We start from the raw sequence: 25192 nt of genomic DNA on the forward strand, positions 1-25192 counted from the left end.
TATGGCTAGCCATCCTCTCCATCAAATCTTGAAGACTGTCTCTCCAAATTAGAGGATCACTTGATATCTTTCCACATGAGGTTGATGCCCAGAAGATCTACTATGCTACCAGTCATCTAAAGGGTTTCACCTAAACTTGGTGGCATTACACGAAGAAGGGAAATAATTAAGTGGACTTTAAGATAATCATGATTCGGGTCTTTGTTTACCTACTAGTAGAAAAATAAAGACTTACTCAACATTGGTATAACCTAGAGAAACATTGTCTTCCCATGAGGGAAGATACCAATCAAGTTTTAAGCCCTACCATGTATGTGGAGTCTATGAATGATGATTCCAAGCTTCAAAAATGTATGTATGGGTTAGAGCCTAGTCTTCTAGTTGATGTAATGGCACAATCGCCTGTGAGTTTGTTTAGAGCTAGTGAGGTAGCTAAAAGGTGCTCCAGGAAATGTAGGAGAGAATCCCCTTTATAGCCGTCATTTGGGTATCCAAGAAATGATATTTTGGAAAAATTTATGGTGGAAATAATGTGCTATATCAACCATTGCATCTTGAATACTATTAAGTCAAGAGGTGATTTTGAGACTATAAATGGTAATAAAATAGGGAACCAACATGCTAAATTCAAACCAACTTTTACTATTCTTCCAAATAATAAAAAATTGATCCCAATGAACCTCAATAAGGACTGAAAAGAAAAGGTTTTATGCTTCACATGTGGACAAAAGTATTCACCAAGCCATCCTTAAAGTTTATCTATGGCAATACCCAACTCAACAATGTGATTGTCCTTAAAGATTTGGAGTATGAGTCATAGCATGAAAATGATATTTTGGACCAATTTTATGGCCCACTCCATGCTTTGAATAATACCTACCCTTTTGATCCGGGTGAATAAAATATCATTGTTGGTTCACCTTTTGTTTGGGAAAATGCCTTTAGGGATTCTTCAAGGAACATTTGGCTGAAGACTAACTGAATTGGCTCTCTTATGTTGCAGACATCACCCAAACAACAATCTATTTTGAAAAAGATTTTATTTTTTCTTATTTTAGCAAAATACCACACATTTATGTTGAAAGTACTCTTCACGAGCTCTATTTTGATATGTGGCATGCCTAGTTTGGATGAGTTCTTGGAAAGTTATATCTGATCTTATCCAACAAGGCTTGTTTTGATAATAACTTGTCAATTGTTTGCAAATACTCTTTCATAGAGACTTGGTGATCAACGTTTTAAATTCAAGACTTCTAAATGCTATCCATATGCTTGGCTTCTTCATGAGCCTTCATTTCCATCCAATTCTTCTAGATTCTTTCTTATTTTTAAGGACAAAAACCGTTTTGGAGTGGGGATGGAATGTAATGAATGGGAAAGTTAAGAAATATTTGTTAGGAAAAAATAAAAAAATACCAACCACACTGGTTAGGTATAAAAGAGATGTAAGATACTTTTATTTTATCACTCATTAATACAAAATTATAATATTTTCATCTCACCTCCTTCTCCAAGCTTTCATGGCTTCTCTCAACTCTTTTTTGTATTTCTAGTCTTTCTCTCTCCTCTTTTCTCTCCCTTTTGTACTCTTCTCTCTCCTCCCTAGTCCTCTTCTTGACAAAGAGCTCAATGAGGTTAAGCTTCCACCCACTCTTAAGAAGGTTAATAGTCTAAAGAACCAACAAGGACTCAAAGACCCTAGTATATAACATCCAAAAAAATATATGTATACATGGCTTCCAATAAATGAAAGACAATCCCAATCTATATGTGTTTCATGCTAATGACCTATTCATTATTGTTGATATTTATTTTGGGTAATTTATCATGAATATATGTGTACATCACGTGGGTTCAAAGTAAGGTATTTTTTAAATACCATATCTATACATGTTTTACATATAGAAGGGTGTAATATAAAGGGGTTATTTACAAATTGAATAGTAAAGGGTTATGTTTTATTCAAGAAAAAATCACTGATAAAGATATTTATAAATAGACCTTGAACGCATGTGATATAGAGGATATACATATAGTAACTTTCCGAAGGTACTTTTATTGAATAAAATCCCCATTGTTGCATCCTCCTTGGAAGCTCTCCCCCAAGCAAAAGAGCTTGTCGATATTCACTTTTCCAATATCAATAATTACCCATTGTCCTACTTCCTTGGAATTCAAAAGGATTGTTAGTAGGATCTCTTTGTTCTCCATCAACAAAGGCATATTAATTCTATGTTCTCACAAAAATTTAAATTTGAGTTTTGTTTTTGCTTTTTCTCCTCTCCTTGCCACTCCCAAACAAGATAACTTGATTGCTTCACCCCTCACAATTGAGCATGATATGCCCAAGTCTTGGGACTAATTATCCACTACCTTGTCACTTATGCATGTTGTGGCCTTTGCTTTACAGGATATGGTCCTATCTAAATATATTAAGCATCCTACTGATGACTATTGGTGTAACGTGTCCACTGGAACCCTCTAGGACACGTCTTAGCAGTCCATCGGAAAGGTTGTCTAGAAAACTCCACCCGGCACTCCCATGGAATGTTGCGGGTTTTGTCATCTAGGACTTTCCGCGTGTGCCACGTAACGGAAGCGTCCTGGCCGTTTCCCACTTAGGATCGGCTGGAATTGTTGGTCATTTACTAACAGCGACTAGCGTCAGACCTGATCGAACTACTTTACGCAGAACACCCGGTCTGAAGCGGATTCATGCTGCACTTGGTTCAAGGAGAATGGGAAACGAGAGGGATGCAAGGCTCGACCTCTCTGCCAAAAGGCATAGTCCCATTCCGTTCCCCTAAAACAGCCTGAATCGGGTAATCGGTACTTCCAAGTCATTGTTCTCCTTGCTTGTTTCGATGATGACGATCGTTCTTCTGTTCGTCGAAGGTTTTGAGAAAAGTTCCCGGCTAACCGGGACCACCCATCCATAGGACGGACCCATGGTCCATCCTCCGCACTTTCCTCGGTTTGTTTTAGTTATGTAATTACCTACCACATTAGTTTGACATATACAAACAGCATCTTTGATTAACCCTGTTATGCACTGGTTCCTTCACGTAATCTTATCATAGGACATAAAGAAAACAATGCCAAACAACTTCTTTATTATCATTTTATCCTTTTATCTTTGAAATATAAGGAGTTTCCGCCTGTAGGCGTATTCATAATCCGCCCGAAGGCTATCCAGTAATCCTTCAGTGATTACTAATCCAAGTTTCCGCCCGTAGACTAGTATGCGGGCCTCGAGATCCAATCCCGAGTCACGTTAGTCTCTTGTGCAGGGCCCGGAAGGCGAGGGATTTATGGCCAGAGCCCCCTCTGGCACCCAAGCGTCCTCCTGCTCCAAGCAGAACTCAACGGAGAGACCTCTCGCGGCGGGTTCGGTCCACGTTCCCGGCGCGGTTCACAACCCCCTTGGTTAGGGTCAGGCAGGCAGTCGGGGGTAACTGAAGCTGCCTCTCAGGCACCAACCTGAAGCTTTAGATATATTTTCATCCTTTAGTTCATTGAGCAAACAATGCAAACAGTCCTTTCTAAACTGTTACAAGCACAATCAATTTCAGTGGTCTTTTAGCTGGCAAACTGTTAAGGAATGACTCCTTTCCTCCAAATGCAATCCGCATTCGTTCCGGAATCAATTGCAACTTGGCAAGATTCCTATCATTCTTGGGTTAGGGTCATACCCTACCCATACTTTAGTGTTTAGCTGTGGTAGGTTCCAGCGACCATGTCGCTTTGGTTTATAGTCTGGTCATTTGCTTCAAGGCAAATACTTAACTTTCCTTTTCCTTGGCAAATTATTCCAAAAGTGAGTAACAGGATGATTAGACATCCTCTTGTAAGTTAAATTCTTTCAATAACTTGCCAACCTCATTTTCGAGAGATGACAAAAACTCTCTTGTGGACAAATTCCAAGACTATACAATGTTGCGGCTTTGTGCACAATTATTGCATCTATTCCACGGAATCCTTCTATCCATTACTAAGCGTTTCCCGATCACGGAGTTTACCTCCATCGAGTAACAGGGTTTTATTGGGTATCCTTCAAATCATCCCTAATTATGTTGGTCCATGGTTCTAGAAATATGCAACTCCGTCGGAGTTTCGTCATGATCCTTAGGATAAAACCTTAGATCATTTCAAGCATGAACATCTAATTGTTTCGCCAATTTGTGAACGTGTGTAGGATCTTTAGATTCACGGTTTCCGTCTAAAGCTAGGTCGAATTATTATTGTACTAAACCCTAGTTAACACTTAGGATTCCTATTATATTGACTCAATCATGTCCCACGAATCCTTGTGGTTTAGATTATTTAGTCAATTCAATTATGCTTGTCTTGCGACAAGGATGATCTTTCTAAAGTAGTAAACTAAATCTAACGGAGAACAATAGATACAATTCCACCAATACGCATAAGCATGCGGTTTATTGTTTTCACGCAACACATGGTCCATGATAACTTTATCTTTCCTTGGTAAGGTAAAATGTTTGTTAAACTGTACGCTAACTTCCCTAGGATCTACTAGGTCTTACAAGCTATTTGCAAGTCCATACGTACACTTTAGTACTCTATTAATTCTTTCCGAATGATACCTTATGATGCTAACCTTTTTTCTATGAAATCATTACGAGAAGTATGTTACCTAATGTGCAGTATACGCTTATTTCTAGCATGTCTAGGACGAAGATAATGCACTCATAAATTCCATTTCTTTGCCTAGGTTTAGACTCATTGCCTTGAAACGGTACCAAAACTGCATGCATCTAACCTTCTAATCATTCAAATTCATGACAATTTCAATCTTACCTAATGTTCAAGAGATGTATTTCTTTCCAATTTCCGTATGCATATTAAGCGTAAAAATGCAATTACTTTTTATGGGCTAAGCGCGCCTAATCATTTCCTTATGCGGAATTAACTCGGAAGAACCTAGACTTGTGGAGTCGGGGAGATGTCCACTTGCACGTTCGGAGATGAGCCTCCCGCGGTCGCACCTTGTGATCGTTTTGGGGCCATCGTAGTCGTAAATTCGACTTCCAATTTGCCTTTGTGGTCCACGGAGTGACGGTTCTCGGAATACGGCCTTCCGACCTCTGCCTTTATCCTTGTATGCGGGAGAATTCCTCTTCGGGATGGTGCTTGCGACGGAAGCTTAGGAGTCTTCAAGAAAACTCGAATTGGCGCGGAATTTAACCTCGGACGGCTAGCGGCTTAAAATCTTCTTGCGGACCTTTTCGATGGGTCATGCGGGGTCTTTATGGCTTCACCGTCCCCTCTCCCAAAATCCCGGGAAGGGGTATTAATGGATCTTCGGGGAGATGTCGTGGGAAAGGGCCTATGGGAAGGCCCTTTGGGACAAGTGGTGGGAAGGGCCTTTAAGGAGGCCCCTCTTAGAAGCTTCCAAAGAAGCTTCTAAGAAGCTTCTTGCTTCACTGAACCACGTGGGGGGAAAGATCGTGAACAGCGTGGCGGCGGGTGGAAGCTGCCTGGCAGCTGTGGCAGACGGATGGCGGCAGCGACAGCGGCCTGGCGGCCAGGACGGACTGGGGCAGCAGCAACGGCTGGCGGCTGGACTGGCGGCGGTGCTGGCGGCGACCGGCACGGTGGCGGCCTTCCTTCCTTCACACGGCTTCTCCCTCTCCCTCACGTCCCAACGGCCTTCCTTCTTTCCTCCCTCCACAGTCTCCTCTCCTTAGCACACCCCCTTGATGGGGAGTGTTTTTATAGGCCTTGGGGGTGGGGAAGAGGGTCTCCACCCACGTGGAGAGCTTCCCCATGCAATCTTCACTTGGCCATCCCCCCCTCCACACTCCCTCTCCTCCAGCCATGCATCGGCTGGGGGAAGGGATAATAGTAAAAAAAATTTGCACTAATTCAATTAAAATTGTCCCTCCCAAGAGGGTGTTTTCGTGCGGCTTGCGGTTTTGATCTCCCGATCTTGATTTACCAAAGCGGAGGACCCTATTTCACGCGCGTGGGTCACATATTATACTGCCAATAAATTTCAATGCGAGAGATACCCTTGCACAGGGTTTGCACGGCGTGTGGGAAGTAATATTTACGGTACGGTACATGGAAATATTACATTCTCTCCCCCTTAGAAGAATCGAGATGTCCTCATCTTGAGATAAACTGGGGATATTGAAGATTGAGAGAGCTTTCATCCATCCAGGTAGCATCCTCTTCGGGATAATCTTTCCACTGGACGAGGCATTCTCTCAAGGTTCTAGATCTCAACTGTCTCTCCCTGACATCTAAAATCTTTTCCGGCCTTAGTTCAAGGATTCCTTGACTAGGCATTACGATTTGTTGGTCATCAAGTACATGATTTGGGTTGGGTACATACTTTTTCAAGAGGCTAATATGGAATACATTGTGAACTTTTAGGTTATCCGGAAGTTGCAATTTATAAGCATTGGGTCCTAGGCATTTGAGTATTTTATACGGACCACAATACCTTGGACTTAGCTTCTTGTATTTACCTAGAGATAAAGAACTCTTCTTGGGGCGTACACGAATGAAGACCATGTCTCCTTCTTCAAAGATCCTCTCTTGGCGCTTTAAATCTGCATATGCCTTTTGTCTGTCTTTGGCTGCTTGTATGTCTTGTCTTATTGACCTTATTTGGTCATCCATGTCCTCCAACATTTGTCTTGAAGCTTCCACTCTCAGGGTAGGATCAGAAAAATTTAGAGGACTTCGACAATCATGACCATACAATGCTTGAAAAGGAGTCATTTGAATGCTCTGCTGATAAGAAGCATTGTAAGCAAATTCTACTAACGGCAAATATTGAATCCATCTCTTTGGCTCTCGACAGCAGTAAGCCCTAAGAATATCTTCAATGATTTGATTTACTCGCTCTGTTTGTCCATCTGTTTGGGGATGGTAGGCAGTGCTAAATCAGAGCTGAGTCCCAATAGCTTCAAAGATAGCTCTCCAGAAGTGAGAAGTGAAAAGAGAATCTCGATCGCTAATGATCCTTCTAGGTAGCCCATGTAGCTTGAATATTTCTTTGATAAACACTCTTGCAATATCGGAGGCTTTATAGTTTGTCTTTACTGGAATCAGGTGTGCAACCTTAGTAAGCATGTCAACTACAACCATAATGGAGTTGTATCCTCCTTGGACTTGGGGTAAGCCTACCACAAAATCCATACTGATGAATTCCCATTTAATTTGGGGAATGTCAAGTGGTTGTAATTTTCCTGGCATCATGACATGTTCAGCCTTGATACGTTGACAAGACAAACATTCGGTGACATATTTGAGGACGTCACCTTTGAGCCTCTCCCAATAATAGCTCTTCCTGACTGCATTAAGAGTTTTTGCATAGCCAGGATGTCCTGCGAAAGGGGAGTCATGAGCTTCCCACAATATCTTCTGCTTAAGTGACTGGCTTGCTGGTATACATAGCCTTGTTCTATAGTAAATAAGTCCATTGTCAACAGAAAATTCATGATACTTTTCCTGCAACTTCGGATTCTGATCCTTGGTAGATATTTCTTTCATCATTGCTTGGTAAGCTAAGTCATGGCATGCTTCCTCTCTAGCTAAATCGAGTATAGGGTTGCTTGGCATAGATACTTTTGTAGCCAGAGATCTGGCTGTTGATGGATTCTGCAAGATTAGGGAGTTTAGGAATGCCTTGCGACTGAGTGCATCGGCAACCACATTCTCCTTTCCTGGCCGATACTTGATTTCAAAATCATATTCCTCCAATACTTCAATCCATCGACGTTGCCTCATGTTGAACTCGTTCTGGGTAAAAATCCATTTGAGACTCTTGTGATCGGTTACTAGAGTGAACTTGTTTCCCAACAAGTAGTGTCTCCAAAGCTTTAGAGCATGGATGACAACTAATAACTCCAGATCATGAGTGGCATAATTCTTTTCGTGACTCTTCAATTTCCTTGAAGAATATGCTACTGGATGACCTTCTTGCATAAGAACACACCCCAAGGCAAGAATGCTAGCATCAGTTACTACCTCAAACTCCTTACTGAGATCAGGAAGTCTCAAAATAGGTGCTGATACCAAACATTGCTTCAATTGGTCGAAGCTATTTTGCTCGGGAGTTGACCATGTAATAGAAGTCTGCTTCTTTAGTAAGTCGGTAAGAGGTGCTGCAATCAAAGCATAGTTTTTGATAAAGATCCTATACCATCCTGTCAAGCCAAGAAAACTACGTATCTCTTTGACAAATACTGGTATTGGCCATTCAAGTACATCTCTGACTTTGGCTGGATCTACTGATATTCCTTCTGATGATACGATGAATCCTAGATATTCAATCTGCGGTTTGAAGAATGCACATTTCTTCATTTTTGCATACAACTTATGAGACCTCATTGTCTCCAACACAATTCATAGTTGGGGTTCATGATCTTCTTCCCATTTAGAATAGACTAAAATGTCGTCGAAGAAGACAAGCACGAAATTATCAAGATATGGCCTAAAAATATCCTGCATTAACCTATTGAAAGTGGCAGGTGCATTTGTAAGGCCGAATGACATAACCAAGAATTCAAAGTGCCCATATCTCGTATTGAAGGCCGTTTTTGGAATATCCTCATCCTTGATCCTGATTTGATAGTAGCCTGACCTGAGATCAATTTTGGAGAAGATCTTTGCACCTTGAAGGCGATCAAGAAGCTCATCTATTCTAGGAATAGGGTACTTGTTCTTGACTGTTGATTGATTCAACCCACGGTAATCAATACATAGTCGAAGTGTCCCATCTTTCTTTTTCTGGAATAGGACTGGAGCTCCCCATGGTGAATTGCTAGGTCTGATGTAGCCTTGGTTTAACAGTTGCTTGAGTTGTTCCTTCAACTCAATAGCCTCTGGAATGGACATTCTATAAGGTCTCTTTGCAATTGGCGCAGCTCCAGGTATTAGCCTTATCTCATGATCAACTTCTCTTGGAGGTGGGAGTTCAGTTAATTCCTCAGGGAATACGTCAGCATATTCTTTTAGCCAAGAGGGTCCCTCATGAGCCTCTTGCTTTTGATCTAACTTGTTAAGTTTGATCAGGTAAACGGGTAATCCTTTCCTAACTCCTTTTATGATCCGCGATACCTTGGCTAATTGAATTTTCGGCACTCCTGCCTCACCTTGAGTCGTAACAAACTCTCTGTCAGAGTTTCGAAAGGAAACTTGACCCTTTCCACAGTGAATGTGGGCGTCATTAGGCTTAAGCCAATCCATCCCGAGTAGACACTCATGGATGCCTAAATTCATGACTCTGAATTTGACTGAGGTTTTCTTTCCTCCCAGATAGAACTCCTCCTTAGCAGTTTGCCTAGCACAAGTTACCTCACGACCGTTTGCCAATTCCACAAGTAGGGTAGGTGCTTCTACTGTGGCTATTCCTAATCTCCTAGCACACGCTGGTGAGATAAAGGAATGTGTGCTGCCACAATCAATCAAGGTTTTGAAACTTTTACCTTGATAGTCCGACGGCGTTTGAATTACCGAGAACTGGCGATTCGGGCCCTTCTTGTGTAGAGCGGCATGGACCGTCGCTCTTTCGAAATCCGCTTCCATAGTCGGATCTTCCTCTTCCTCTGCTTCACATCTTTGCCTATTGGTAATGCAGGCAGCTCTTCCCCTTCCATGGGCGGCGGCTCCCTGCCCGCGGCCAATACCTTGACGGTGTCCCTCGCTGAGCTTGGGGCATTGCTTTTTGAAGTGACCGAGTTCATTGCAGTGGAAACATCGGATGTTTCGGCCATTACCGTGAGTAGGAACAAAGTTGTTGACGTTATTTGTCCTTGCTTTCTTTCTTTGTCCCTGATTGTGGCCTTGAACTCTCTTAACCTGGGGTCTGAATGCTCCCCTGCTTGGGTTGCTATAAGTCCAACTCTTAATACTCCTTGGTTTAGCTTGCACTTCCTGAATTATGGGTGCTGCTCGAATGAGTGCATCCTGCAGATCTGATGGTCTCATAGATTCGAGACGAGTATTTACAGGTGGATTTAAGCCTGCGCAAAATTTGGACACCTGCTGTGTCGTATCCATTTGTGGCGAATACTTTAAGAGTGAGACAAACTTAGAGTAATATGCGTCAAGCGTGAGTCCTAACTGTTTTAGCTCATAGAACTCATTCATTTTCTGTGTACGATATGCGGGTGGCAAATATCTCCCTTGCACGGCTTGCTTTAACTTCTCCCAGGTAACGGACCCCTCTAAAATCCCTTGATCCCTGCACCATTGCTTCCACCATAGTCTGGCTTCACCGGTGAGTTTTAATTTGGCGAGCATGGCCTGATTGGTAGGTGCAGTGCCAGCGGCTTCGAAGTAGTTCTCCATAGATTCAATCCAAATCTCAGCGTCTGACTGGACGAATATGCCTCTCCCGTCAAACTCGGGTGGCTTAATCTGTTTGAGGAGGAACTTCTTCTCCTGGATCACAGTCGTACTTGCCGTAGGGGGTGAATTTGGAACTTGTACCTGGGGTTGCGCCTGAGTAAAGGTTTTCTTGACATTAGTTACCTTTAGTTCAACTATTTCGTAACTCATGAAGCAACTTAACTTTTTGCAACAACTTTGATGCACAATTCGGATAGTGACAAAAGAAGTCATTATTTATATTTATATGGCGTAGCCTCATACAACATCTCGAGTGATGCTAATCCAATCATTACATTTAGTTTGGGGAAAACAATATAGTATTGGATTTGTCTACAGGAACTGTGTAGTAGTAAGGTTTTGGGTCATGTATATTTAGGAATCGATAATTCATCGGAAGTTCGGGATATCCTTTCCGCTGGAAACCATACTTCCCATGGCGTCCCAATACCTTAACTCTATCGGCTGGAATTACACGGGTTACTTCCTCATAAACATATGAGTTTAATTCAACTCTACGACCTCGAATATGCAAAGTCGAATTCACGTGAGCTTCCACAAAAATGAACAGCTTCACGACTTTCAAATCTTCCAACCACTTGATCCTCTTCAAGTTGGTTTGTAGATAAGCAAACCGGTGGGCAGCTATGTAGTAGATTCCTGAAGACCCAGTCCATCTTCGCTCTATATATAGAGGTGATGGGTTATAAATCTGTTCCAAGATGTTCATCATTTCAATTCTCTGCCTATAATGCGGAGAATGCATCGCAGTCATGAACATGATCCGGAACACCAAAAACTTGTTCCACGCCTCGTAACTCTGCAAGACAGTATTGAAGATGAGAAAATGTTTGGACAGGAACAATTTCTTTACTCCACTTCTAATGAAATCTTATGAAAACAATTCCATTATAAGTCGGCTCTGATACCAACTGTAACGTGTCCACTGGAACCCTCTAGGACACGTCTTAGCAGTCCATCAGAAAGGTTGTCTAGAAAACTCCACCCGGCACTCCCATGGAATGTTGCGGGTTTTGTCATCTAGGACTTTCCGCGTCTGCCACGTAACGGAAGCGTCCTGGCCATTTCCCACTTAGGATCGGCTGGAATTGTTGGTCATTTACTAACAGCGACTAGCGTCAGACCTGATCGAACTACTTTACGCAGAACGCCCGGTCTGAAGCGGATTCAGGCTGTTTTAGGGGAACGGAATGGGACTATGCCTTTTGGCAGAGAGGTCGAGCCTTGCATCCCTCTCGTTTCCCATTCTCCTTGAACCAAGTGCAGCATGAATCCGCTTCAGACCGGGCGTTCTGCGTAAAGTAGTTCGATCAGGTCTGACGCTAGTCGCTGTTAGTAAATGACCAACAATTCCAGCCGATCCTAAGTGGGAAACGGCCAGGACGCTTTCGTTACGTGGCAGACGCGGAAAGTCCTAGATGACAAAACCCGCAACATTCCATGGGAGTGCCGGGTGGAGTTTTCTAGACAACCTTTCCGATGGACTGCTAAGACGTGTCCTAGAGGGTTCCAGTGGACACGTTACAATTGGAAGGGCGTGTATAACTCTCATGCTCTTTTACTTTCTCTCCTCTACCACTTCCAAACTAGATAGCCCCATTGCTTCACCTCTCATGATTGAGACATATGCCCAACTCTTGGGACTAATTATCCATAGCATTATCACTTATGCACATGGTATCTTTGCTATACCAAGCATTTTCCTATCTAAATATCTTGAGCATTCTATGTAAAGAACTTAAAAATCCTACCCAAGATCATTGGAAGCCCTCAAGCACCTTCTCTACTACATTAAAGACTCTCTAATTGTAAGTTCGTAGTTCATTCTAGATGTGGCCATAAATCTCACATGGCCTAATGTGATGTTGAATGGAGTAGAGATATTTTAACTTGGTTGTCTTCATGTGGCCACCTTCTCCTATTGGGAGGTGCAACCATATATTAGAGCACCAAGGAACACAATTCAATGGATCTTTCATAACAAAAGCCAAGTGCATTGTTGCCTCCCTTGTAGAAAATACTATTTAGATCATGAAAATGCTTTGAGAACTTGATTTCTATCAACCTCAATATTATTCATTTTCTATTTACTATGATAATCACTCTTTTGTTACCACAACCTTATCAATCCAGATTCCACCTCCCTTCTTTATGCACCCACCTTTTCCTCAATTATTAGATTGACCTCCTTATGATGCTCTTGTCTACGTAAACTATGCTAGATGTCTAGCTTATGAAGCATTGTGGTTAATCATCATGACAAGTCTAGTATCTTTTCTCACTTTTATTATGAATGGAATTGTGATATTCTAGACAACATATTAGCCACCGTTGGTGTGGCGGTGGCCATAGCCACTTGAGTTTTGCGAGATGTGGTACACAGGGCATATTGCAAGATTAGGATATAATTAAAATCAAGCAGGCCCGTAGCAAGAGAGGCTAATGTTGCAGCTAACATTGCACCTACATGTGAACTGCTGTTGGTTAGCGACGTAGCATGCGTAGGTGGCACCATTGTAGGCGATGATGCGGGACTTGACCTGGTCGACCCTAGCGTTGGCGTTGAGAGGAGCACGTAGTTGAAGGTCTTGTCGTGAGGGGTGTTGATTTCTATGTTGATTTCTATGTTGGTTTCTATGTTGGGTCTGAGGGCGTTGTAGCATTGGTCGACAGATGGTGCCTCACTATCGGCGAAGCTGCCCAAGTTGCTATCCCCCTAGTGAATCCTGAACTTCTTGTCGCAGGTTATCGATACGCCAGCAGACGCGCACTCCATCCAGCGCGAGACCGTCAGGTTGATGTGCACCACCCTCACGGACATATAATCAGAGCTGAGCTACAGTGTCATTATAAGCGCCAGTAGCAGTAGCGAAATTCACATATTGTTCTTCATCGCTTTGCGGAGACATACTCGACGCAGCACCACTCCTCGAGCTCCATCACAAGGAACTTTAGACACTAAACTAGATGGTAACTAGGCTTATATCTAGTAAATGTAGAAACTTTTCTAGTTAGTGACTAGGAAATTTTTAATTCGAATTAGATTTTTAATTTTTTTAGATAAATGTGAAGCTATAATTAATAAAATAAGTGCCTATATGGTAAAGCAAGGAGAATTTCTATATATCACCTAATATAGCTGTGTTTATTAGATAAAATTATGAAGCTATGGATCATAGGATAATGTGCATGCACAACAAATCAAAACAAATTTGTAATATAACATCTAACATAGTCATGTTAAGTAATATACATCACAATTGATAGGCCTCATCATCAGCCATGTAGTCAATCTCAAATAAGACAATGTTGATACACACTTGTAATGGATATATTTGTATGCATCCAAAATGTACATGTGTTGTAAGATACATTTGTGCATTTTGATAACTTTAAATTCTTACTCACATAGCTCAAATAGTTTATAGATCCACAAATACAATACAAGGGAATGGGGCAATCGCGACGGCCATTTGTGATGCAAAAAAGCGGTGTCGCTAAAAGTGTCCCTATTAGCGTCGCTATTTACGTCACTATTAGAGTCGCTAATTTTATTAGTGATGCAAATAGCGACGCCGGTCTGAGGAAAAAGTTTTGAAAACCCGAGCATAACATTTGCCAAGAAAACATTTGTGAGAAAGAATGAAAGAGAGAGCGAGAGAGCTTAAAGCTTTGAGAGAGAGAGAGGGGGGGGGAGCTCATCACCATTGTCACCGCCGTTGATGCTATACACGAAGAAGAAAAAGAAGTGTGCAAGGGAGAAGGGAGGGAAGGTGTAAAGAGAAGGTACAAAGGGTTTCATCTTCAGGATTTTGAGGTAGGTACATTGCCTCTTCTTGCTTTATTTTTGTGTTCTCTTGTTTTCTTTTTTTGTTTTTCTTTGCAAAGAGACACATGGAAAAAAAGGGAGGGAGAAGAATGAAGGGAGAGGAAGAGAGAAAGAGGGAGAGAAAGGAAACAAAGAGAAAGAGGAAGAGAGAAATGAGAGATGAAGGGAGGAAGAGAGGAGGATGAGTGAGAGAAACAACGAGAGAGAGAAGGGGCAGAAACAAAGAGAGAGGAAACAAAGAAAGGGAAATAGAGAGAGAAAGAGAGGGGGAGAGAAATAGAGAGAGGGAGAGGGAAGGAAGAGAGGAGGAGGTAGAAAAGAAGGGTGAGGTAAAGAGAGGAAGGAGAGTGAAAAGAAGAGAGAGAGAGGGAGAAAGAGAGATAGAGAGAAAAAATAGAGAGCAAGAGAGAGGGAGAGAGAAATAGGAAAACAATGAGAGAATGAGAGAGATGAAGAAAGAAAGTAAAGAAAAGAGAGAATGAGAGGATTCTTCTTCAAGCTTTGAGGTAAGTGCATTATCTCTTCTCTGTTTGTTTTTCTCTTTTCTTTACTTCTCTCTTTCTTTTTATTATTGAAGAGTGTATAGAGAGAAGAAGTGAGAGAGGTCAATGTGCGCAAGGAAGATTGAGAGAGGTCACTGCCACCGCCAATCCAACACAAAAAGAGAGGGGACAACTGCAAAGAAGAAGGAGAGAAGCGCGAAAGGATTCTTCTTCAAGCTTTGAGGTAAGTGTATTATCTCTTCTCTCTTTGTTTTTCTCTTTTCTTTACTTCTCTCTTTCTTTTTGTTGATGAAGAGTGTATAGAGAGAAGAAGTGAGAGAGATCAACGTGCGCAAGGGAGATTGAGAGAGAGAGAGAGAGAGAGAGAGGTCGCTGCCACTGCCAATCCACCACAAAAAGAGAGGGGACAACTGCAAAGAAGAAGGAGGGAACCCATGAAGGAGAAAAAGAAGAAGTAAGAAGTGCAAAAAGATTCTTCTTCAAGCTTTGAGGTAAATGCATTCTCTTCTCTCTTTGTTTTTCTCTTTTCTTTACTTCTCTCTTTCTTTTTGTTGATGAAGAGATGTATAGAGAGAAGAAGGGAGACAGATTAACACAAGGGAGATTGAGAGAGAGAGAGAGAGAGAGAGAGAGGGGCTACCACTGCCGCTACCATTGCCACCGTATCCACTAAAAGAGAGGGGACAACTACAAAGGAGAAGGAGGGAACCCCAACCTATGTCTCTTTTCCATCTTGCCCTCCTCGAGCTTGCATGGCAGGCTCCAAGCAAGCATGTCTCCATTTCTCAGCCATGGGAAGGCCTCATGGCAAAGCCCGCCACCTAGAGCAGAAGGTGGAGCCTCCTCTAGTGTAGCAACAGGTGCTCTCCATTGAGCACAATGACCACCAGAGAAGAAGAGGAGATGGAAACCAAGCACTATTGCCCTTTGGAAGATAAGGAGAATGTAGTGCGGATATGAGCTTCTCATCCCGAAAATATATTTTCATAAGGACGTTGTTCGGGAAGTCATGCAAGACTTGGAGCTGAAAGGGATGGAAAGATTTTGGGCACGAGTGCGAAACGACCTACCAATAGGAAGGTAGACTGCTGTAGCTATGACAACAGAAAGAAGAGTCTACATGATGTATTGTATGTACCTTCTATTACCAAAAATCTATTGTCGATTGGACAGATGGCAAAACAAAATTCGCAAGAATCTACTGTCGGTTGGATAAATGATTTCAACTGATACACATGGCTATACATTCGAAAGTACAAGTCAGTTTTTTTAAAAAAATCAGATACACAATTTTTAGACATTAGGTGTAGGTGACATTGGCAAATGAATTATGCAAGAATATTTAGTGCATATAGCTAGAAGGGTGGCAAGGCTGCATGGCCTGCCACCCAAAATTTTTCCTCTTTGTAACCATCGCTATTTGCCTTGGAAATTTACTCTGCAACCATCGCTATGAGCATCGCTATTAGCATCGCTATCAGCGTCGCTAACCAAATTAGCGATGACGGGGGTAATTTTTTCCATGAATAATTCCATCGCTTTAAACGTCGCTATTGAGCCTATATGTTGTAGCGATAAAATATCATTTTTAGCAATATAGATATTTCCTTGTCACATTAAAAAAAAGAAGAATCTCATTCAATTCAAATCAATGCCATGGCTCCAAATCTTGAAATTCCCCTCAAATTCCCCTAAAGTGTGGGATATACCTAGCATCCATACAAGCACAAATAGTCATCCAAAGTTATTTGAGTCGCTTACAAACTAGAAGCATTAGTAAAATAGAAACAATTCAAATTTTAATAGCATTTTCCTTAAATGAAAGACATAGAACCTCTTGAATATGTGGAAACTTGAAGAGAGGATCTGTCAATAGGAAGTCATGGCACATGGTCTACTAACCAGGGTAGCTATATAAAGTTCATTAAAAAGGAAATATTTTCTACCAACATGTGGCATATGCTCCCCCTTTCATGCATGTAGCATATTTAGGGGGCTGAACAAGGAGTAAGAGATGATGGAACACATAGCACAAACATAAATCAATACAAACAAGGCAATGGGATGGAGATGGATTATGCTAACATTGTCATTGCTAGCATGAACATGGAAGAGCTAGAGAAGAAGATGTGGGGTAACCAAAAATATTTCAATGAGAACTAAAAGAGAGTCACAATAGAATTGTAGCATGCCAACCTATTGACTGTCCAATCACATTCTTAGCGGTCCATCAAGAGATGAGTCTAAGCGATGCCGGCTCGAACTCCCATGGAATGTGATAGGGTTTGTCGCCTAGGGTTTCTTGAGTCCGCCTGGCAATGGAATGTTCACGACTGAACCAATAGGATCAACTTGAAACTTGAGTCCCTAATGGTCAAGGTCTCCTGACAGTATTCTAGTGTCGGACATCCTACTTTATGCAGAGATACCCAAGCCGAAGCAGACCCATGTCGCACTTGGTACAAAGAGAATGGAAAATGAGAGGGATGCGGCGCTCCACTCTTTGCCCATAGGGCATAGTCCCATTCCGGTCCCCTAAAATGGCATGAATTCGGGTTCTAACCTAACAATTTCTAAGCTTCGATTATCAGTAAAACCTTGTGAGAAGCCTCTCGGTTCTCTGGGACCACCATGCCATAGGACAAACCCGTCAGGGGTTCTGTCCTCCCGCTTCCCTCACTTGGAGTACTTTAGTTGTCTAATTAGCCCTATCACTTTTAGAACAGCGTTCGTTCATGTAATCTTATGGCATTGACATGAAAAAAATTTCAAATAAGTTCCCTAGAAGTACTTACTATTGGCAATTTATCAGAGATACAAATCTTGTTCAAAAGGGACAATATCCTCAATCCGTAAGGATGCACTTAATTTCCACCAAGTTTTTGCCTTGCACTAGTAACAAGGGCCCCTCGATAATCTATCCTGAGTCACGCTGATCATTTGAGTAGGATCTGGGGCAGGGAATTTACAACCAGAGCCCCCCTGGCATCCAAGTGTCCTCCTACGTTCAAACCAATATGCGGAGAGACCTTTCATGGTGAGTTCGGTCCACATTCCCATCATGACTATTTAGAACCCCCTAGCTAGGATTGAGGGTCAAATGGGGGTGGTTTGGCGCACCCTCTAAGCATTCAACTTGATTCACTATGCTCATTTATGAGTTTGAGGTTACACAATCTCTCTTTAAAAAAAATTAATAATAATAAGTTGAAGCACTATTCCTAAATCTACAAGCACAAACAAAGGTGCAGATGACTACTTGAGACATCTACTAAGGTGGGGTCCCTCTCTTGACCCTAGCATTTGTCCTTTTTGCCTTGGCGATAATTTCCAATATCCTCTGAAGGATAGGGAATACCTTCATTTCGTCCCCCCCATTGTGTGAAGGGAACGAGCAATTATGCAATTGGATCTATATCTGATAGTTCGCAGATGGTAGCTTTCTTAGCTTGCTAGCCGTTAAATCTAGGTTCTTATCTTAGAAGACACTTGAACTCTCTTGTATTAACATCAGATTGTGTCATGGTTAAAGGTGAAATACCATGTTGGAAAATATGGGAATTTTCCATAAGTTTGGGACATGTGGTCAAATCTTTGAATTTGTCATAACTTGAACTCTATAACTCCAAATCGAGCACTCTATAGCTCAATAGATTCCATTTTTCAAGCGCTTTCCAATGATAGGTCATATAATATGGTTTTGAGACACTTATGGGCATATTATCTAGGTGCCACCTTTTTAGTATTCAAAAAATAGGAATTGGGAGATTCCCAAACTCACTAATATTGTGTTGTGATATTTTCAAGGTCTTTTTAGCTTTATCAAGGCTAGATTTAGAATAGATACCAATGAGTGTTTTATTTGTCTCATGGCCCCCCTATGAAGTAACAATAGATTGGCTTCATTTCTTTAAAACCCTAAATAAGTTGAGTTGAGCCCTATCCTTGCGTATATAGGGTTCATTTTTATTGAATGGCTCTTGAGCAATTATTAGTATTTCGTATGTGTGATTTATAGTTATCTTCAAGATGAATCCCTAGCAGCACAACTGAAACTGATCATGATGCCACGTAATCTAGAGGCGTCTCTTCCCTAGGACAATGCTGCAATGTAGGTCTTTGCTTTTGGGAATTCATTTCGATGAACTTATGAAAAATACAAATAGAAACTTGTATTTTTCTTTTGGGTGGAGGACATGAAGTTATCAGGCCTAATGCAAAAGTGAACCACTTCCCTCTGAAGGTTTATAGGGGTGTAATACATACTTTAGTATTGCCATGGCCTAGATATACTTAACCGTTATCGTAGCAATTCATAAACTTCATGTACTTGATTCAAGCCGTTACTTCTACCTTTCCTATTTCACAAACTTCGTAATGCAAAGAAAAAAGTATAATTTCAGCTTAATGAAAAATATGCATAAGTGTTCTAATAACCCATTTGTCAGTACCTTCAAGCATGCTAATGTTAGTGCATAATCTAAAGCATTACGAGCACAACCAATAATGTCCTTCATGTTTTTTGCTTGCATGAATGCAAAACTTTTCGTGCAATTTACTCGTTCAAAACATGCCAAAGTGCAAGTAAACACAATTTCCAATATGATAAAATGATGTAAACTAAATTGTGGTTAGTTATCATAGACTTTCGTCGAATACCTTTCCCGTCCCAATGAAGTCAGCCTACGTCCTTAAGGCCTCCCATCAGGGCAGGATTTATCGGACGCACCTAATTATCAAGTGACGCAGTTCCTTGACCAACAGCTCCATCGGTTGAAGCAGTATTCATGTTCGATTGGACCTTATTTTGCTTGGGAGGCATCGCATGATTTGGCTTTTGCTTCATGGCTACGCACCCAAGTTACAAGAGAGACGACTCCTTGTGGAAGGGACTCGTGCATGAGGACCTTCTCCAAGAGGGCCGGGGGGGAAAGAAAGACGGCAAGCTTAGAGTTCTTCAAAGAGGGAAAAAAATTTCATTCTCTCTCTCTTTTCTCTTAGCCTCCCTCTTTTCTCTTAGAGACAGACAAGATCATAACTCTACGTCCAAGGCAAAAAGGTGGAATTCGCAATGGCCCCTAAGAAGGCACAAAAGGCGCAACCGCAGGAGGATTGTCTCCTAACATCCACGTGGACATCTCACCACAAGTCTGGATTTTTCTTCCTAATTTTTATTTTATATTTTTATAATTCAATCGTGCGTGGATGATTTTTGGAGATAGGATGCATTTTTTGTCTTAAATACTTTGGTTAATTTAAAAGAACTAGCTCACGACATAAGAGTTCGGCCATTAGTATTTTCAATAAAACGAATAAAATAAAGTGAGCAGAAGATTGATATGCATTTCTAGCAAGTAGTTTTTGTGCCTTGCAATGAATTGAAATTAGATTAATGTCCATATTTACAAAACAGAATTATGAAAGTACACTCCGATTAAGCATGGAAGGAATAAATCACATATTGCATTATTGAATTTTTTTTTGAAATGATTCTTAAAGAAAGTTATTAGCAATCGTAGGAAATTGCTAGGATTACATGAAGAAAATTTAACTAGGCAAGTGGTCTAAAAACTTAATTTAACAGAAGGGTGTGTAAGTTCTGCATACGACAAATTCATTCGAAAATGAAAGTAGTAAAAGGCTGCATGTTTTAGCATGAATCTTGTTCGCATGTTATAGAATGATTAATTGGAATTATCCTATAGCCTATAGCCTAACCTATGCTTGATCTTAAACCGAAAAGTTAGGGTTTGAAATTCAACTTACGTGTAGACAATGACTCATGTGGATATGGAAATGATAGAGTAATTATCTTCAAGAATAGACAGGTTAAATTGGTATAAACCTAAACACCTAAAACCGTGCAGTACTCATTTAGAAAAGGGTCAATTCAATGCAACATATCCCAAGGAACTGACTAGGGTTAGCATAGTGAAGACATTTATCTAGTCGCACGTATTGCCAAAAACTGAAACTCCTATACCCTAAATACTTGCCCACATTCACTGAATGTAGGGACAGTAGGACATACTTGCGAGAAGTGATCTAGGGTTTTCCTAAGAATCTCTCACTAAGAAAATGAAGCTTGAAACCCTAGGACTGACAATGTCATCCTAATGCAATTAGGAACAGATTGTTTCGTGACTCCATTCGATGGGTAAATAGTCCCATAATTGATGCAACACTTGTGCAACAAGTTGTAGAGTTGCATGATCTTGTGATTTGATCACAAGGGAATGGCCAATTCCTCGAAATGAGAATTGGTAGATTCTTACGTAAGTTTTTCTTGCAAGAGGATGAAAAATTGTCCTGATATAGTACCTTTCTTGGGTAAAGTGACCAAGACACGGGGATTAGATATTTGCTTGGAAGCAAAGGACCCATCTATAAATTGGAATAATATATGAACTTAAGGTATTGACTAAGTCAGGTTAATAGGGTAGGGCCCTAACCCTAGATATAGGGTTGACAAACAAACCCTTGGAGATCTTGCCAAGTCGCAATTGATCCTGGATCGAGTGCTGGATGCATTTGAAAAGAAGGATTCACTCCTTAGCAGTTGGCCAAAAATAACGACCAATGAAATTGTCTGTGCTTGTAACAGTTTTAAGAGCACTGTTTTGCTTTGTTTGCTCAAAGAATTAAAGGATAAATAGATATCTAATGCTTCAGGTTGAAGGCCTGAAGGGAGAGGCAGCTTCAGTTACCCCTGACTGCCTGCCTGACCCTAACCAAGAAGGTTGTTAAGTGTGCCGGGAAGGTGGACCGAACCCGCCACGAGAGGTCTCTCCGTTGAGCGCTACTTGGAGCAAGAGGACGCTTGGGTGCTAGGGGGGGCTCTGGCCATAAATCCCTCCATTTTCAGGCCTTGCACAAGAGGCTAACATGACTTGGGATTGGATCTCGAGGCCCGCATACTAGTCTACGGGCAAAATCTTGGATTAGTGATCCCTGTCGATTGTTGGATAGCCTTTGGGCGGATTATGGGTAAGCCTACGGGCTGGACTTTATGTATTTTGAAATATAAATATGATAAGCTATTGAAAAATGAACTTGTTTGACATTGTTTTTCTATATCAAGTGCTATGATTACGTGAAGGAACCAGTGCCTAACGGGTTAATTAAGGAGGCTAATTGACACATGTCCAACTAAATGTGTTAGGTAATTAAATAACTAAAACAACCTGAGGAAAGTACAGAGGATGTGGCCATAGGTCTGTCCTACGAATGGGTGGTCCCGGTTGGCCAAGAACTTTTCTCAATCACGATGGACAACAGGAAGATCATTCAAAGAACATGAACAGCAAGAGCGTTGACCTAGAGTCTAAGTTATAGATGATCCCGATTTATATTGTTTTAGGGGAACGGAATGGGACTATGCCTTATGGCAGAGAGGTTGAGCTTCACATGCCTCTTGTTTCCCATTCTCCTTGAACCAAGTGCAGCGTGAATCCACTTCGGACCTGGTGTTTCTACGTAAAGTAGTTCACTCGAGTTCAACGCTAGTTGCCGTTAGGAAATGACCAATAGGGAAATCCCTAATTCAGGTCGGTCCTAAGTGGGAATAGCCGAAATACTTCCGCTACGTGGTAGATGCGGAAAGCCCTAGATCGCAAACCCCGTAACATTCCATGGGAGTGCCGGGCGGAGATTTCTAGACATCCTTTCCGATGGACTGCTAAGATGTGTCCTGAAGATAACAGGTGGACACATTACAGAATGCCAACTTGTGAATCATTGTTTGATTTCTGTTTGTGCGGTATACATAGAAGTCCAGGTTTGGATCATGCATTTGGTCTTTGAACTTATACTTTATATAATTTTCATGCATTCAAGAGTCTCAAATAGCTAGAGAACAAACTAATGGCTACAATTTGGATAAGTCCCATGTTTTTGCAATCAACATGTTTGATGAATTTGACAAGTATATGAAAGTGTCAAACAAATGGGCACCACCAAAAGTCACACCTTATAGTCTTGGGGTATGCATGTAGCTACTCTTGCAGGTGCATCTATACCATTCTAGACTACTTAGGTATGATCTCATCATGATTTACGTGTATTCAGGAAAATCTTTTAACTTGGGTGACAGATAAACAAGGCCGAGACCAATTTTTTGTTTGCTTTGGATTAGAGATTAAAGTTTATTGGAATGATGCTAGATCAGGGAAACTTGACCTTGTTTATCACTGTTCTGTAAGTTGAATTTTCTGTAGTTTAGATAGTTGTAGCTCCCCTTGGGTCTTACCTTTCCACAATTCATAAACAACGTGTAGCTATATGGGGTGGTGCGCCAAATAATGTGATACATTCATCCTTAGGTATGGCTCAACTTCTCTCGTTTATGGTTTGTAAGTTGGGAATGTTGCTAAATATGAATGATGGCTCTTGTATCAATTCTATGATCTACTCTTTTAGGTTAGATTGATTAACTTCTCTCTAAGAGACAAATAGATTGTGACCTATAGTAGTCATGAACCAAGCAACCCTAGAGATACATAGGTTATTGATGAATTTTATTTATTCCTTGGAAAACTACCTGCACAAGTATCTATTGATGTCTAGATATGTTTATCTAGAGGATGATACTTAATTTATTATGATGTGAGGGCTAGGAAAGTGCTTATAGAATTTAAGGAAAGTGTAGATGATTTTGCAACTTGTGGATTAGGGGGTGTGGTAGGTGTCTCTTAGCTAGTGTTCAAGTATAATAATTCTCTATTTATTCTTTGTTTCTCTCTTATAAGTTTAAGTTAATTGAGATTAATGGTTGCTTTCATGCTGGTGCATATAGAGATGACAAGTATTTTGCTCTAATAGGCAAGAATGCAATCAACGTGTATGAGACTGAGACCATGAATCTTCTTGATAAGAAATCCTTGGTAGTAGAAAATGTCATGGTCTTTAGTTGGTCCCCCATAGACTCTATCATGGCTTTATTTGTTCTTGAAGGAAATGGAGGAAATAAACCTATTAGAGTGAGTGCATTTGGCCTTATGCTAAACTTTCATAAGATGCATTGTTTCTAGAAGTCGTAATTGTTGTTGTGTCTTCCTATTATGAATGGTATTTTTTTGTGTTGTGCATCATTTTTTTCTTCTAGCTCATTGTTTCTACTGTGTTGAGCAAGGTCACCCCCTTTATCTCTATCATTCACAATAGTGTATTTTTGGAGTGTCTCGACTGGACTTGCTGCTTTAATTGGTTCTTGCATAGTTTGATAAGTAAGTCTAGTGTAGATCCCCAATAGGGAGGAGCTCATACAAAAGGACTTATTCAGTGGTAGTGATTGTAAAATGTACTAGCAAAGCATTGGGATTATTTGGTCATGAAAGTAGATAGGTACACAAAAAAAGAGTACATACACTGGATTTGAATTGCTCTGAATCTAGGAGAGAGACATTCCAATTCCATGGTTTTGGAACTAGAAAGAAAAAATGAAAAAATTATTGCATTTGCAGGGGAGCCTAAAGGTCACAGATTTGCCATCATTCGTGGAGATGGACCTAGACAAGATGTTACACTCTACTCTATGAAAAGTCCAAACAATGTGGGGCGAGTAACAAAGTCAAAAATTTGAAGGGTAAGCAAGTAAATTTCCTTTATTGGTCTCCAATTGGGCAATTTATTGTTTTGGGTTGACTAAAGGCATACAATGGGCAGTTAGATTTCTACAATGCTGATGAATTGGAAACAATCGTCATAGCTCACCACTTCATGGCCATAGATGTAGATTGGGATCCAATAGGAAGGTAATGATTTTTAGAACTCTCATGGTTTTGGTTCAAAGGATATAGGAAAATATAGTACACTATAGAATAGTTACCATTTTCTTCTAAGTAGTGTGATCTATAATCATTTGCTTTTACTTGTAATCAAGTTTGTGTCAAGGTCAATCACATATGTACATCAAATTGAGAATGGTTTTAATATCTGGTCTTTCAGTGGCAAATTGCTTAATTGACTTCGTAGTAGGCTTTTCTAGGTAAGGAGAATGGGTTGAATTTATCCAGCTAGCTTATGCCTTGGAGTAGTACATTATGTGTTTCCATTTAGTGGAAGCTGGTGTTTGGATTTAACATATATGTGCAGTGAAAATTGGAGTTGACTTGAATTGCTATGAAGTTTTAAGTGTTGCCAGAGTAGTATGGGTTGAATTCATACCCACACTGACTTATGCCTGGAGTAGTGGATTGCATGTTTTCATCTAATAGAAGCTCCTGTTTAGAATTAAAATATATATGTAGTGCAAATAGGAGTTGAGAGGAATTGTTATGGAGTTTTAAGTATTTGGAAGTAATAGTTATATGCAGTGAAAATTGGAGCTAACATGAATTATTGCTATTGAGTTTTAAGTGTGGCGCGTTTTTGCATGTAGTTCTTATGGTGTCCTTGCTCTCCATCACCAATTAGTGATAAGAAAGAGGAAGAGATAGCTAAAAATCTGAAAAAGTCATCCTCCATCACTACTTAG

General features: G+C 40.8%; 1 pseudogene; it reads left to right on the forward strand.

Moving 5' to 3' along the window:
• The first annotated feature begins 5518 nt into the window (after positions 1–5518).
• On the forward strand, positions 5519–25192 carry LOC148016373 (eukaryotic translation initiation factor 3 subunit B-like; annotated as a pseudogene).

Source organism: Lygodium microphyllum, chromosome 23, assembly GCF_053477565.2.
Source record: "Lygodium microphyllum isolate KBCC chromosome 23, Lygodium_microphyllum_v1.1.10, whole genome shotgun sequence".
NCBI lineage: Eukaryota > Viridiplantae > Streptophyta > Polypodiopsida > Schizaeales > Lygodiaceae > Lygodium > Lygodium microphyllum.